We start from the raw sequence: 13,042 nt of genomic DNA on the forward strand, positions 1-13,042 counted from the left end.
GCCAAAGCAATCAGGCATTGCAGACATCTCTCTGTTATCTGCTTTAACAGCACTGATCCTCCTTCTTAAACATCATCTCTCATTGTCATCTTCCATTTCAACCTCCCCCTCTCCACCACAATTCATGTGTTTTCTACTTAATTCTTCACATTCAAGATGTAACATGCAAAAGGCTTACAACAAAGGACATCAACGAATATATATTTGCTTCTATTACTTCTAGGAAAAGAGCTTGGTGATCACTGCAAAAACATGTCATTCAAGTGCAACCTCATTTCTTACATTAAAAAAAAAAAAAAAGTACCATTTGTACACTTAGTCTCTTCTGTGTCTGATGCTCTCTTTTTCAAAGCAGCCTTCTGAGTTTCTTTTCTATTCTTGGAATTGGCTTCTTTAAAGGCAGTTCAGATCTGGACATCAAAGGTTTAGTACCACAGATGGCACATGTCAAAGCTTTTTGACAGCAGTAACAAACTCCTCTTTGAAATTCTTATCACCTGAAAAATTTCAGCTTTATAAATGCCACTCCATCCAGGAAATCTTGGAAGATTACCACTGTTCTATTAATTCACTTTTTAAAGAATGTTCTAACAGAGCCAAGTATGTCTCAAGTTAATGTTGTCTTTCGTTTTGTCCTGTAAGCAGGACATGACACAATGAAAAGCCTATCAGATGAGTCAATGAATTTCAGGAGTCACACTATCCATATAGCACTGAATTATTCTGAATTTGTAAGTTTTGTGTGAATTGCCCAAAGCATCATCATCAGAACCCCCAAAGTACAAGGGAGATCTGGCACACATGGGCATGTTTAAAATCTAGACTAGCAAAATTGTCTGTCAAATTTTCAAAATAAGTGCTTCAAATTTAAAAGTACCTAAACTTTGAACTGACTCCTTCCCACACTGAGAAAGGCCAAGGTTATAAATTCTGCCCACATACTAACCCCTAAGTCTGTGATTATTTCTCTGCTGGAGACATTTCCAAAAGCTTTGCTGAACATTTACCAAAAAAATTCCTTAATGTTCAGTACCTACGTGTCTGGATTATACAAACTAATTTCTCTACTTTTATTTCTGTAACACAAGGCTGCATGGAACCAGTAAATATTCACCATGTTTTTGCTTATCAAAATGTGTATTCTTATTTAAATCTTTATATGATAATTTTTAAAGCAGGTAAAAGTCAACAGCTACAAAGCTGAGATATATTGGAGAGAACAAAATTTAAAAGGAGATTCAATTATTCAATGTATCTGCAGATATAAGGGTGGATGAACAGTGGTGAGTTTGAAAGAGTTCCCCCTTTAAAGGGTGTGATCAGGTCTCATGGATCCCTGTGCCTTCTCAATCCCCCTGCTATTGAAAAGGCACTCTAAAAAGTTCTCTCCAGGAGTCTTTTTAGATAATAATATTTTATAGAGAACCACAGCTATAGTCCTTTGATACACTGCACTCTTTCACATTTTTTGGGCACTATTGTGCTTGGGGATATTCCTCCTTCCAAACAAGAACAAAAAAAATAGGAACAACAACAACAAAAAAGAGCAGGAAAAAAAACAAAAACAAAAAACCAAAACAACAGTATAACAACATTGTTACTCATGTCCAGTATGAAGTATCAGTCACTTCAGTACCATCTGGACTCAAGTGTGGTGTTACTGGATATATTGTTCAAGTATTTAGATGACCACATAAGTTACAACATGAAGAAAATTAGGTGGTATTTTATCCTGTGGTAGGAAGTGGGTTAAGACAACACCCAACAACCTCAGTTTCACCAACAGACACATGCAAACAAATAGAGCACTGAACTACTTTGTAACTTATTACCAAAAATATAATGCAGTTGGTTTAAACTAATTCAACTTCAATATGACAAAAGGGTGTCAGGGGAAGAAAAAGTCTTGCCACACAAAATGAGAGAAAGTACCTCAACAATGTTGCCAGCAAATGATTATGATCTTCTCTTCTTTCTTAAAAATGAGCCTTACTTTAAGGCATCCTAAATTATCTTTCCTCTGGGGAAAAGTAAAGGAAAATAGGGAATGTGCTACTGCCAAAATTCAGGAAAAAAAATCAAATACAAATATATATTTATGAATACTGCCTTTCATATTTCCCTGAGAAAGGGCTGGTTAAATATGTGAGACAAAATACTTAAAAACATTAGCAAAGAAATGTTTCCTCTAATTCATCAAAGATGGTTTGACAGCTTCCACAGGACAACTGCACAGAGAAGACTTTTGGTGCAAGGAATATTATGTGATATTTTATTGTTAGTTATCTTTGAAAGGGTAAGTAGTTGGAGTGGAAAGTATATGTATAATCTCTCTCAAACAGTGGGATGAAAGTGGTAGGGGTGTTATTTTAAAAAAACACAAAACAAACAAAAACAAATCAAACAAAAAACCAACAAACAACATTATTCCTCAGTTTGGAAAAATAAAGACTCCCTATTGAGTACTGAAAATTATTTCCTCTGGCACTTCCTCATGTGCCAGCTACAGAATTTCTGACTCTTTGGTTTGTTTTGACCTATTCCAAGATTGAACCAATTTGTTATTTTTCAGTTTTTAATTAATTTCCAGGCCATTGTGATTACCAATCTACTTGTTTAGCTTCTAGATGTCCAAGAAAAATAACAAGAGAGGGAAAAGCAGATTCTGTGCAGTTACAGTAACACTTTGGACAGCTGGAAATATTAACACTATGTTGCAGGCTTATGCTGATGAATCAGAGGTCTATCAGCATATAAGTTAAAGAAGATAGACAGTTTTGGTAAAATAAACATGTTTGTTCCAACAGGGCTATGATACCATGACTGCTAGCACATTATAAGCAAGTAGGAAGCTGAAGAGAGAATTAAAAAAAAAAAAAAAAGCAAAGAAACACCCCAAAAAACCCCCAAACAAACAAACAAAAAAAACCACAAACAGAAAAAACCCCAAAGAGGAAATAAAACTGTGACAACTGTTTCAGCAGAAATGTCTCCAGATGAAAATTCTGCAAAAAGATGAGCTGATCCTGTCTTCCTGTTATCTGTAATGTCAACATTGAATTAAGATGAAAAAAAAAATCATTTACAGAAACAGCACTAAAGAAAAGATTTTAAACAATCTTATTATTGCTGCCCACATACAGATCTTCACTAGAAATATTACATCATGAAGGATATGATGTTCAAATGCTTAACCCCAGTGACTTAAAGTCAGCCTAGTATATGGTCCAGTACCTTTTGCAAAGGATTAACAACATTACCACTTCCTTTACAACTTTAAAATAATTTATCCTATAAGAGTGTATATGCATAATCTCTCTCAACCAGTAATTTTATTTTTGAATTTCTAAAAAGGCTGGACAATGAAATTTAGCATGTTGACTTAGTTTGCCAAGAAAAAAAAGTTATTTTCATATCTTATTCTCACATTGCAGTACTGCTGCAGCTGGGATGACAGCAACTCAGAGAAACTGTAGGGGACAAAAGAAAGAGTTAAATAATGCAAATATCATACATAAGTTGTGCAAAGGTTAAAATAAGAAAAATGTAGAGATAGAGCTTGAATCTTCAAGTCCTTTTCTAAATTCCAAAGCAGTTCCACTTGTGTATTTCTTCCATTCACTTAGGATCACCTGGGGACACATTTTATCTGAAATTATTTATGTATATTGAGAGAGATATATATAAAAAAATGTGTGTATGTATATATATATAAATCCCCAAACCCCAACCAACTTCCACCAAAAAAACCCAAAAAAACAAAACCAAACCAACCAAAAATCCAAACGAACAAACAAGAAAACCCCACAAAAAACCCACAACCAACCACACAAAAAAACCCAACAGACCCTCAAATGCATGAAATCAATCAAAAGGACGGACTTCTATGGTTTTCCAGTGTCAAAGATTCTTCCTTCAGCTATTAGTATCTTTGGTCCTCCTACAGATACGTATTTTCAATATCTCTAGAATGAACTTTCTGTTAAGCAAAGAAAAAGAATTTCAAAGAGATTCAGTAGTTGGTCAGATCAGTAGAGCAGTACTAAAATTTTAAATACTTTATACCAACAACTTGTACTTCACTCTCTACCTCCTCCATCTGATTTCTTAATCAAACATTTGTGAAAAATTGGTGTATCAAATCCTCTGATGACTGCTGGTCACAGTCAGTTTTCATACCCAGATAATGTTGTTACCTTCGTTTAAGATTAAAGCGTATATCGTGTTGCCCACTGACTGCATTTTGCCCTCACTAGTTAACAAATTTAGGTTACCCAGGATGCAGTCATAAGAGCAGATCTGCTCAGGCAGTCTTTATACAAATAGCAGCTCCACATTTACACACACGGTTATTAGCAATTTTGCCCAAATTCCTCGTAGGCTATAGTTAGGTAGAATGAATGAATTCTGCCTTTTTCAAAGTTAAAGACTTGGGGGAAAAGCTAAGGTTAAGGGCAACACACATTTCACTTTATATGCACAGAACAAGCAGCTTTCCTGTTGCTGTCTTTGACACTTTGGGCAAAATTCACCACATTCCACATTAAAGAGAACAGTAGATTGCAATCCTTCTGATTTCCTGTTGCTAATTAGGGTTTAAAACAACCTTTTAGAAGCATAAATGGATCAAATTTATAACAAAGTGTCCTGAAGGCACAAATAGATTTTGTTCCTTTCCTGCTGGTAATCTCTCTCTGTCCTATGTATCCTGTAGAATAACACGCTTCATACTGATGGTTACTTCACCTTCAAAGATCTGACCCTCACTGGGGTGCCACTGGGCTAGACATTTACTTACAACACCACTAAGTTCCCTGCAGTTTTTGGCTTATAAATCTTTGTCTTCCAGCCATGCATTTCTTCCTTCCTCCTCTGTAGTGCAGGAAACAGTAATTCAGCAGTGTCTAAACACAATGAAAAATAAATAAATAAATAAATAAAAATACTGTCATCCAAAATAACGTTATCGTATTTTTCCCTGGGAAATATCATGTTTTCTGATAATTTTTTTCTCTCCTCTCACACAAATCATCTGAGTGCAATTGGTACAAGGTGACCTGGTTTATTGGCATTTTCCCCCAGCAATCTGTTGCAAAATGACCCAACATCATTTCATCACATGCTAAAAAAGGGGAATATAAGACCTCGATATCATGTTCTTAGTAAGGAAAGAATATACTTTTTCAACACTTGGAAATTGGAAAAATATTTTCTCAGGGAAAGATATCCTTACACTTTAACAAAAAACCTTTACAGAACTTAAGTTTTCAAAAGAAGCTCAGAATGTTGAAATATATCATTACTCATGTAGGTACACTCTAAGAGTACATCTAGTTTACCACTCATCAAGCAAACAAAAAAAAACACAAAACCAAAATAAAACAACAAGAAAACAACAAAAACACCCATACCCAAACTAAATAAATTTTAAGACAAAAAAATATGAACTCTTTATTCAGATATAAAGCTTGCCTTTCAGTTATACAGTAAGAGGACTATACAGCTTTAGATTCAATCAAACTTCCTTACTTCCCACCAGGCCTCATCAAATAAATCTGGTGCAGTTTTAGCCTCTTAAAAATGAAAAAAAAAATCCCACATTTTCATAATCCTCTGCTTAAGACATTGTGCTTGATCTTTTTACTTCTGTCCTGTTCGATATAAAATAGTGGTACTTTCTCTCCTTGGTAGTCATATTCTCCCAGTAAATGAGAGAATACACATGGTTCATTTGCTGCAGCTGGGGGAGACTGGACATCATAACCAACCAGATCCCTATAGTGCAATGTTCTGTCTTCTTGCCATTAAACATGTAATTAGCTAAATTGCAAAGAAAGTTTACAAATGAATGTTGGTAAATTCTTTGTTCGCTGAACAAAAAGACCCTGAAGACATTATATTTCACCAGGACTGGGATTTTTGCCTTGAAATGAAAGAGTAACAAGATTATTTCACTTGACTCTTTTCAACATCATATCTTAATAATATATTTACACACATCTTGACAAAGGTTCCTAAATGATAGATGGAGTTTCTTACTATCAAGTCTGCTTTACCCTAAAATGGGTCTATCCCTGCTATGTCAAGCAGCTGTCTTAAAGAATGTTCAGAAAAAAACTTCCAACTGGCAAGAAATCCGTGAAGCTCCTTGTTTACCATTCCCTTGCCAATTATAAACAATTTGGGCTTGGAAATGACTAAGAAAATTACATTCTTAACAAGCAGGTTTCCTTAAAAATTAAGAGTACAAAGTCTTGTTGCATGAATATGGTAACACACACAAGGTACACACATCAGTCATCATCTATCTTCTTTTTTAAAAAAAAAAAAAATTTATTTAAGATACACTTGTACTCCATACCTTTATCTCCTGTTCCAGCTCTCAAAAATCTCATAATATTAGCATCTGGAAATGTAAAATGTTTTGCACAGGCACCAGGGATACCTCACATAATGAGGCAGTGATTTATAAATAAAGTCTGCCTAAATAGCTACAAAAATTGTAAACAAAAACAACAACAAAAACCCACAAAAAACACCAACCAAAAAACCAAAACAAAACCTGGAAAGCGAGAGAGCAATGAGCTCTGGGAACTGAAGTTTAAATCTGACAGGGGCTAGAAATTAAACTATTTCATTATGCCTGATTTTCATAGGTCCCTTATTACTGGCTACCATGTAAAACATATCTAATCTCAGCTGTGATAATGCATGCTATTGAACCTAGAGAGACAGAGCTCTAGAATACTCTGGGATTTTTTGCTGTTATGAGTCTCATATTTACAACTGCTAAAAATGCCTTAAATTCACCTTAGAAGAAACACCATCTGGCTATTACTGGCTGCAAATTACCAGCTGTGAAGTATTACTATATTAAGAATGTCATCCAAAACAACAGCTGATCTCTTTTGCAATAGAAATGCCATGTATAAACCTAGCAATGTTCAATTTACAAACAAAACTTATGCTAATTTTGCCTTTTCTCAGGTGGGTGTATTTTTTTCAATACTTTAAGGATGAAATACAGGTATAATAAGGATGAAAGGTTCTCTTTACAGAGAACCATCAAAAGATTTATTTTTTAAAACTTTTTTCAATTTTTATTTTCAAAAAGTTCTAAAAGATAGAGAAGTGCTTTGCCAGTTCCTTGTACAGGAAGAGATTTTGCCTTAAATAGCACAGCACCAGTTATTTTCTGAGGAGGCTTAACTCCCATGTTTTCTTCTTATCAGTGAAATTTACTGGGGGATTTGACTTTACCACAGACTTGAAGATAGCTATTGTATTGTAATTTATGGCATTTTATCAATAGTCTTTCCTCTATATAATTTTTATTTCCAGAGAACTTCACTGATTTATCTTTCAACAAGAACAGTGAGTGCTCTGATTTAATTTTTTTCAAAAGTTTTTAAATGAAACCAATATGCATATGAGGTGAAAACAGCTTTGGGGTAAGAAAGTGTTTTAAACCGATAATCTAGGGAATTCGAGAGATGAGGGAGAAAGGGGTGTTTTTGTTTGTTTTCTCCATTCCTCTGTGGAGTATTTCACACACTTTTCCATAACTTTGGAAGAAAAGTGTTGTAAATACTAATAGGATTAACTATGGTAGGAAGAACCGGTATACATGAAAGCTTATTTTTCTTCTAGCTCTATTAAACTGATCCAATAGGAGGTAAAATCTTTTCCTGCAAACTTTGCCACAGCATATCCCTTAGACCTTGAGAAATACAACAAAATTAATAAGACATAAATGCCAGTAAAAAGTGGTACTGTGCAAAAGCTTAGCGGAGCAGCAGACAGGACAACTCTTGAAGATTTGTCACAGTAATATGAACAACTGTTTAGGAAGTTTAGGCAAAACTTTTATTTTTATCAGGTTATTTATCAACTATGAGATTAATTTTCCCAAGTATTGTTCATTGGTAGCATATATTATGAAAAATAGTTGAAAAACCATCATGTTGAATTAATGAAGCTTGAATGATAAAAAAGCCATGCTAGACTGCATATTTCCTTCTCTGTTCCATAAGTGTTAATTAACAATTAATATTAATGAAATCTCATGAAGATTATTAATCCAGAGAAGCCGCTCGGTTCTGACAACTTAGTACACAACTGAGTAACCACTTTTTAAGTTAGCTGCAATAACTGGAAAATATGCATGCTCTTTGCCCAAGGAAGTGTAAAAATCTTTTTTTCTTTTTCAGATTTAAATTAGTACATTTGAAAAAGACTAGGAACATTAGACTAATTATTATGGTTCAGATAACAAATGGGTACTCATTTTACTCTATGATAAAACATCACTCAAATGTGAGTGAGCTCACACTTCGAGCAGGTGTTTCTAAACATGAAAATGTCATACTACCTGCATGGCTTTTGGCTCTTATGTAACAACCATGTTGCACCACGTCATCATCCAAGGTATGAAGGACCAGCATTGCAAGGTTCAGACTTCTGCCACTCCATAAGGAGACTACAGTAAGTCTTCAAGAAGTGCCTATTGGTGCACATTGTCTGAATGTAATAAAAAGGTAGTAAACAAGGACACATCCAGAAGCCCAGCTTTAGTCTCCAAAATGGACATTCTCTTTAGGAAGATCATGCAGGCTGGGCCACTTTCTGTCATACCTTGTATTGCCTCAAATTAGTCCAACATCGAACACTGTTGTAGGGGTAGCAAATGGTAAGTTGAACCAAACATTTCACAGCATTGTTAATTCAAGATCTTCTTGCTGTGTTATAACTTCCAGTTTTGAGTTTGGCATCATCTAGGTACAGTTTAGATTTGTCTCCCCTGGGTCAAATTACCTACATTAATTCTCGACATGTATGCTCATCTGCTGCTTCCCTCCCCTCAGGTTTAGAAGATTCTTTTATAGAATCTTAGAATGGTTAGAATTGGAAGGAACCTTAAAGATCATCAAATTCCAACTCCCCTGCATGGGTAGGGACACATCCCACTAGATCTGGTTGCTCAGAGCCCCATCCAATCTGGCCTTGAAGACTTCTGGGGATGGAGCTTCCCTTTTAGACTTCCTTGACACTAGCACAGGTTTTGGCTTTTTTCAGAGGCTACTGTATCACATGCAAACTTGGAAGTTTCATTGCTTACTCTCTTTTCTAGGTCACTACTGAAGTTAAATAAAACCAATACCATCCCCAACTCAGTATAACTCCACCACTGTCCTATTCCCCCTCACTTATCCTGGAAAATTATTTCTAAGCCCTAACCTTCCTCCCTTTTAAGTGGTTTTCAGTTCAAGAAAGGCCTTCCTCCAAACACATCTGTCAATATAATCTGATCAGGTTCTTCTAGATATTCCATGTGTGGAGGGTATAATGTTTAATTTAAAATTTACTTACCTGAAGATACTTGATGCTATGTGAGGTTTCTGATTTAGCAGAGGGATAAAAAAACATTCTCAAAATACAATATATGTGTAAGTTACACTTAGCAAAATACAGCAATTGCAACATGGACTTCGATTGCAATACCAAAGCAATTCCCATTACTGCTCTTGCATCCAAATATGCTTACTGTCATGACACTAGTTGTCTTCAGACACTGGGAAGCAGTATGTATGTTGAAATCAGCTCAGTACTGTTGCTCTCTTTAATTACTTTTGCTAGTTTTTACACTCTATGTTGAGCTGAGCCACGTATTTTTTTGGCACCCCACAGCCATCCCACTGTTCTGGTCTGGTTAACTCAGGGACATCTTTCCACCTCCAATTAATCCACTCAGTTGTTCTTCATCTAAGACACTACTGTTCATGTAAAACAAAAGCCACCCTCTAAACCCTTTTGTGTTATTCTCTGGGCTTCATGGGCACATCACCCTTGCCCATCTCCAGTGAGCTTCCTCCTTCATAGGGGTTCAATCATTGAGTCACATTCTACCATTAGGAGTTTAGTCAGTCACACCACAATAAATTACTTTCTTCTTTATATCCACTGGAATCTTTTTATGCACCTTCACAGAGGTACTACACAGCTTATTAGCAAGGCAGGTCCTCCCTCTAGAGAAGCTCCACTGACTATCAGACAGCTTTAATCCATGTGCTTATATTTCTTATTACAGCTTCTGCCATCTTAGAGATATACAGCAGCCTCATCGCTCTGTAGCTGACAGGATGTCCTTTGCAGCCCTTTTACAGATAGGATTGCAATGGTAATATTCCACTCCTGTGGTATAGCAGCTATTTGTAATGTTGGGTTGCAGACCAAGGTCAGTGATTTCACATCTGAATTCCTTCAAAGTCCTCTAGTGAATGCCATCCTAGCCTTACTTGATGCAACTTGTCTTTCAGATCTAATATAACCCATATATTTGCTTCAAATTAAGCTAGCTTCGCTGCTCTGTCTGTTAAAACGGATTGGTCACTGGGAATCTCTCCAATATCTACAGCAGCAAAGGCTAATATAAAGAATTCAGCTCATTTCTCTGCTGCACCTCTGGCCCTTTTGTCATCAAGCAATGCCAATAACTACCTATCTGGTTCCCTGGTTTTGAAGTACTTAAATAATTTCTTCATAGGAGCTCAGTCATGTCACCTGTCACATTTTGTGGGCTTTCCTGTTCTTCTCACTTGGAGACTTCATTCTCAACATGTGGGTTTTGGGGTATTTTTGTTTGTTTGAGGCTTTGGGGGTTTTTGGTGTTTTGTTTGTTTCTTTCTTTTTTTAAGTGTTGGTCTTTCAGTTTTATTTATTTTCTTTTTGAACTGTGACTTGGTCTTCTAATAAAAGGGATTTTTAACAACCCCCAGACTGGTTGCATTTCCTTGCACTGCTTCTTTTAGGGGGTGTTACTTGGTTTTGACAATTTTTCTCATTTTCATATAGTTCCAACTCTTAAAATTTAATATGCATGCGCTGGATTTGTTTTGTCTCTTTCCTCCTGCCACGGCATTAAACCTAATTGTACAGTGCTAACTACCACAGATCGACTCACAACTGGGTATTGATCAGCATTCAGTATAAACCAGAACGGTGTATTTTCTTGTTGTTCTGGGCAGTTTTTCTCAGAAGCTGCCAATTATTGCATTTAAAAATGGATTGACCTGCATGCTGTAGGTGAAATATCCCACTATTTTTATCTGTCCTAAAAGTGCAATTTGACTGACTTTGTTCAACACTGTGTTAATGATCTTTCCTAATTATGGTGTGAACAGTGCAATCAATACAATATTATTATTAGAATCTGAGAATTGTGCTTACAAGGATTCCATACTGTTTCTCTTTGCCTTTAAAACTTGTCCCATTATATTTCACCTAATTTTGCCCACACAGAGCCACTCCTCTCACTGTAAACTACTTTGATTCCTCTAAAGCTGGGAGCCTAGTAATACCATGTCCCATTTAATTTCCTCCCGAAATGCCTGCTTGCAGGTGCCCATTAATGCCTTATGTTCTAATCCTCCTATCTTACTTTTCAGAATTTAGGCTGTTATAAAACTACTTTAAAGTTTTTACACTTGCTCCATCAATTAATACTGCATGTACAAATCAATTAGTGTTATAGGTGAACTCAATTGTTGCCTTTATTTTTTGTGTACTGTTCATTTCCCTCACATTTGTCAGGAGTGCACTGGACATTCTTCATATCAGTTTAAACCAGGTGATCTTATGTGTCTCTGGACACCTTTCTAATTTAGTCTGGCTCCTTTATGATGAAGATGTAGCCCATTCTTCATATACAGTTCCTCTTGTCCAGAAAGCTTTGCAAGTTCCTAATAAAAATAAATCTCAACTTCAGATCATGTGTTCATCCTTATATCATTTACCTCATATACATGTTGAGACTTCAAGTTTCCGCCTGGGACTTGGTATAAAAACACTGATGACCCTAGGTAAGCAGACAAGTTAAACTCCTAAACACCTTTTCTACCTCTTTGTGATGCCTATGTTGCTGGTATCAACACAGACCATAACTGCTGTCTGTTCCCCCATGTTCCTGAATAGACATCTTATCTCCATTGCTTTTGTGTCTAGCACAAAAGTTACCACTCGTGTCTTACTGGACGTCGAAAAAGCCCATATAACTATTTATCACTGAACTTCCCCTCACTACCACCTGTTTCTTCCTGCTTGTGCCCACCCCCCCCTCTGTTGTATCTTCATTACATGAGGAGACTAATCTCAGATGGAGCATGGATTTAATCAAAAAAGATTCTTTGTTAGTATAGTTTTCTCCATCTTGGAGATGGTTCTTTTCTGTAGCACAGGGATTACCATAGCAGAGGTGAAGCTATCCTGCAGATTTCCAGTCAACCACCTGAAAGAGCCTCTTTTTTTCTCTAATTCAATTAAATTCATCAAATCCTAATGAAAGAGCACAAGCCTGTTGATTGGTACTGGGAGATCCTTGCATTGCATTGATAAATAAAAAATCTGTCCCTTTGACCAGTCATCACACATGCAGTGTTTTGTAACAAACTGGGTAAGATCTGCTCTGCTGGGGTCATCTGCCTACATCTTGAGATACTGGGTTTTTATTATTATTATTTTTAAAATTCCTTTTGGACTAATATTTTTTAGTTTCTCTTTTAATAGAGTGATCGTTATTATTCCCTTGAGAAAACCACCAGTTCTTAAGAGAGATGCAAGAGCATAAAAAGAAAACAAAGTTGAAGCAAGTAATCAACTATTCTTCTCCCTGAACTATATAAAGGTTCTGATGCTAAAAAACTGCAGACTTCATTCTTTTCCTTACATCTTGGGAGACTGGCTTTAACTAATCTTAGCTGGGTATCCAGACAGAAGAAATTTCATATTAAGACTTCACCAATAACCTGTACCCTGTACTGAATATTTCTGAGGAAACTACTGACCAAGATAGCCATAGCATCCTTGTGATGTTTACATTGATTTTTTGTATTTAAAGATCATAGAATCATAGAATCATAGAATCCTAGGGGTTAGAAGGGACCTCGAAAGATCATCTAGTCCAACCCCCCTGCCAGAGCAGGGTCACCTAGAGTACATCACACAGGAATGCGTCCAGGCGGGTTTTGAATGTCTCCAGCGAAGGAGA

Source organism: Apus apus, chromosome 2, assembly GCF_020740795.1.
Source record: "Apus apus isolate bApuApu2 chromosome 2, bApuApu2.pri.cur, whole genome shotgun sequence".
In the NCBI taxonomy this organism is placed as follows: Eukaryota; Metazoa; Chordata; class Aves; order Apodiformes; family Apodidae; genus Apus; species Apus apus.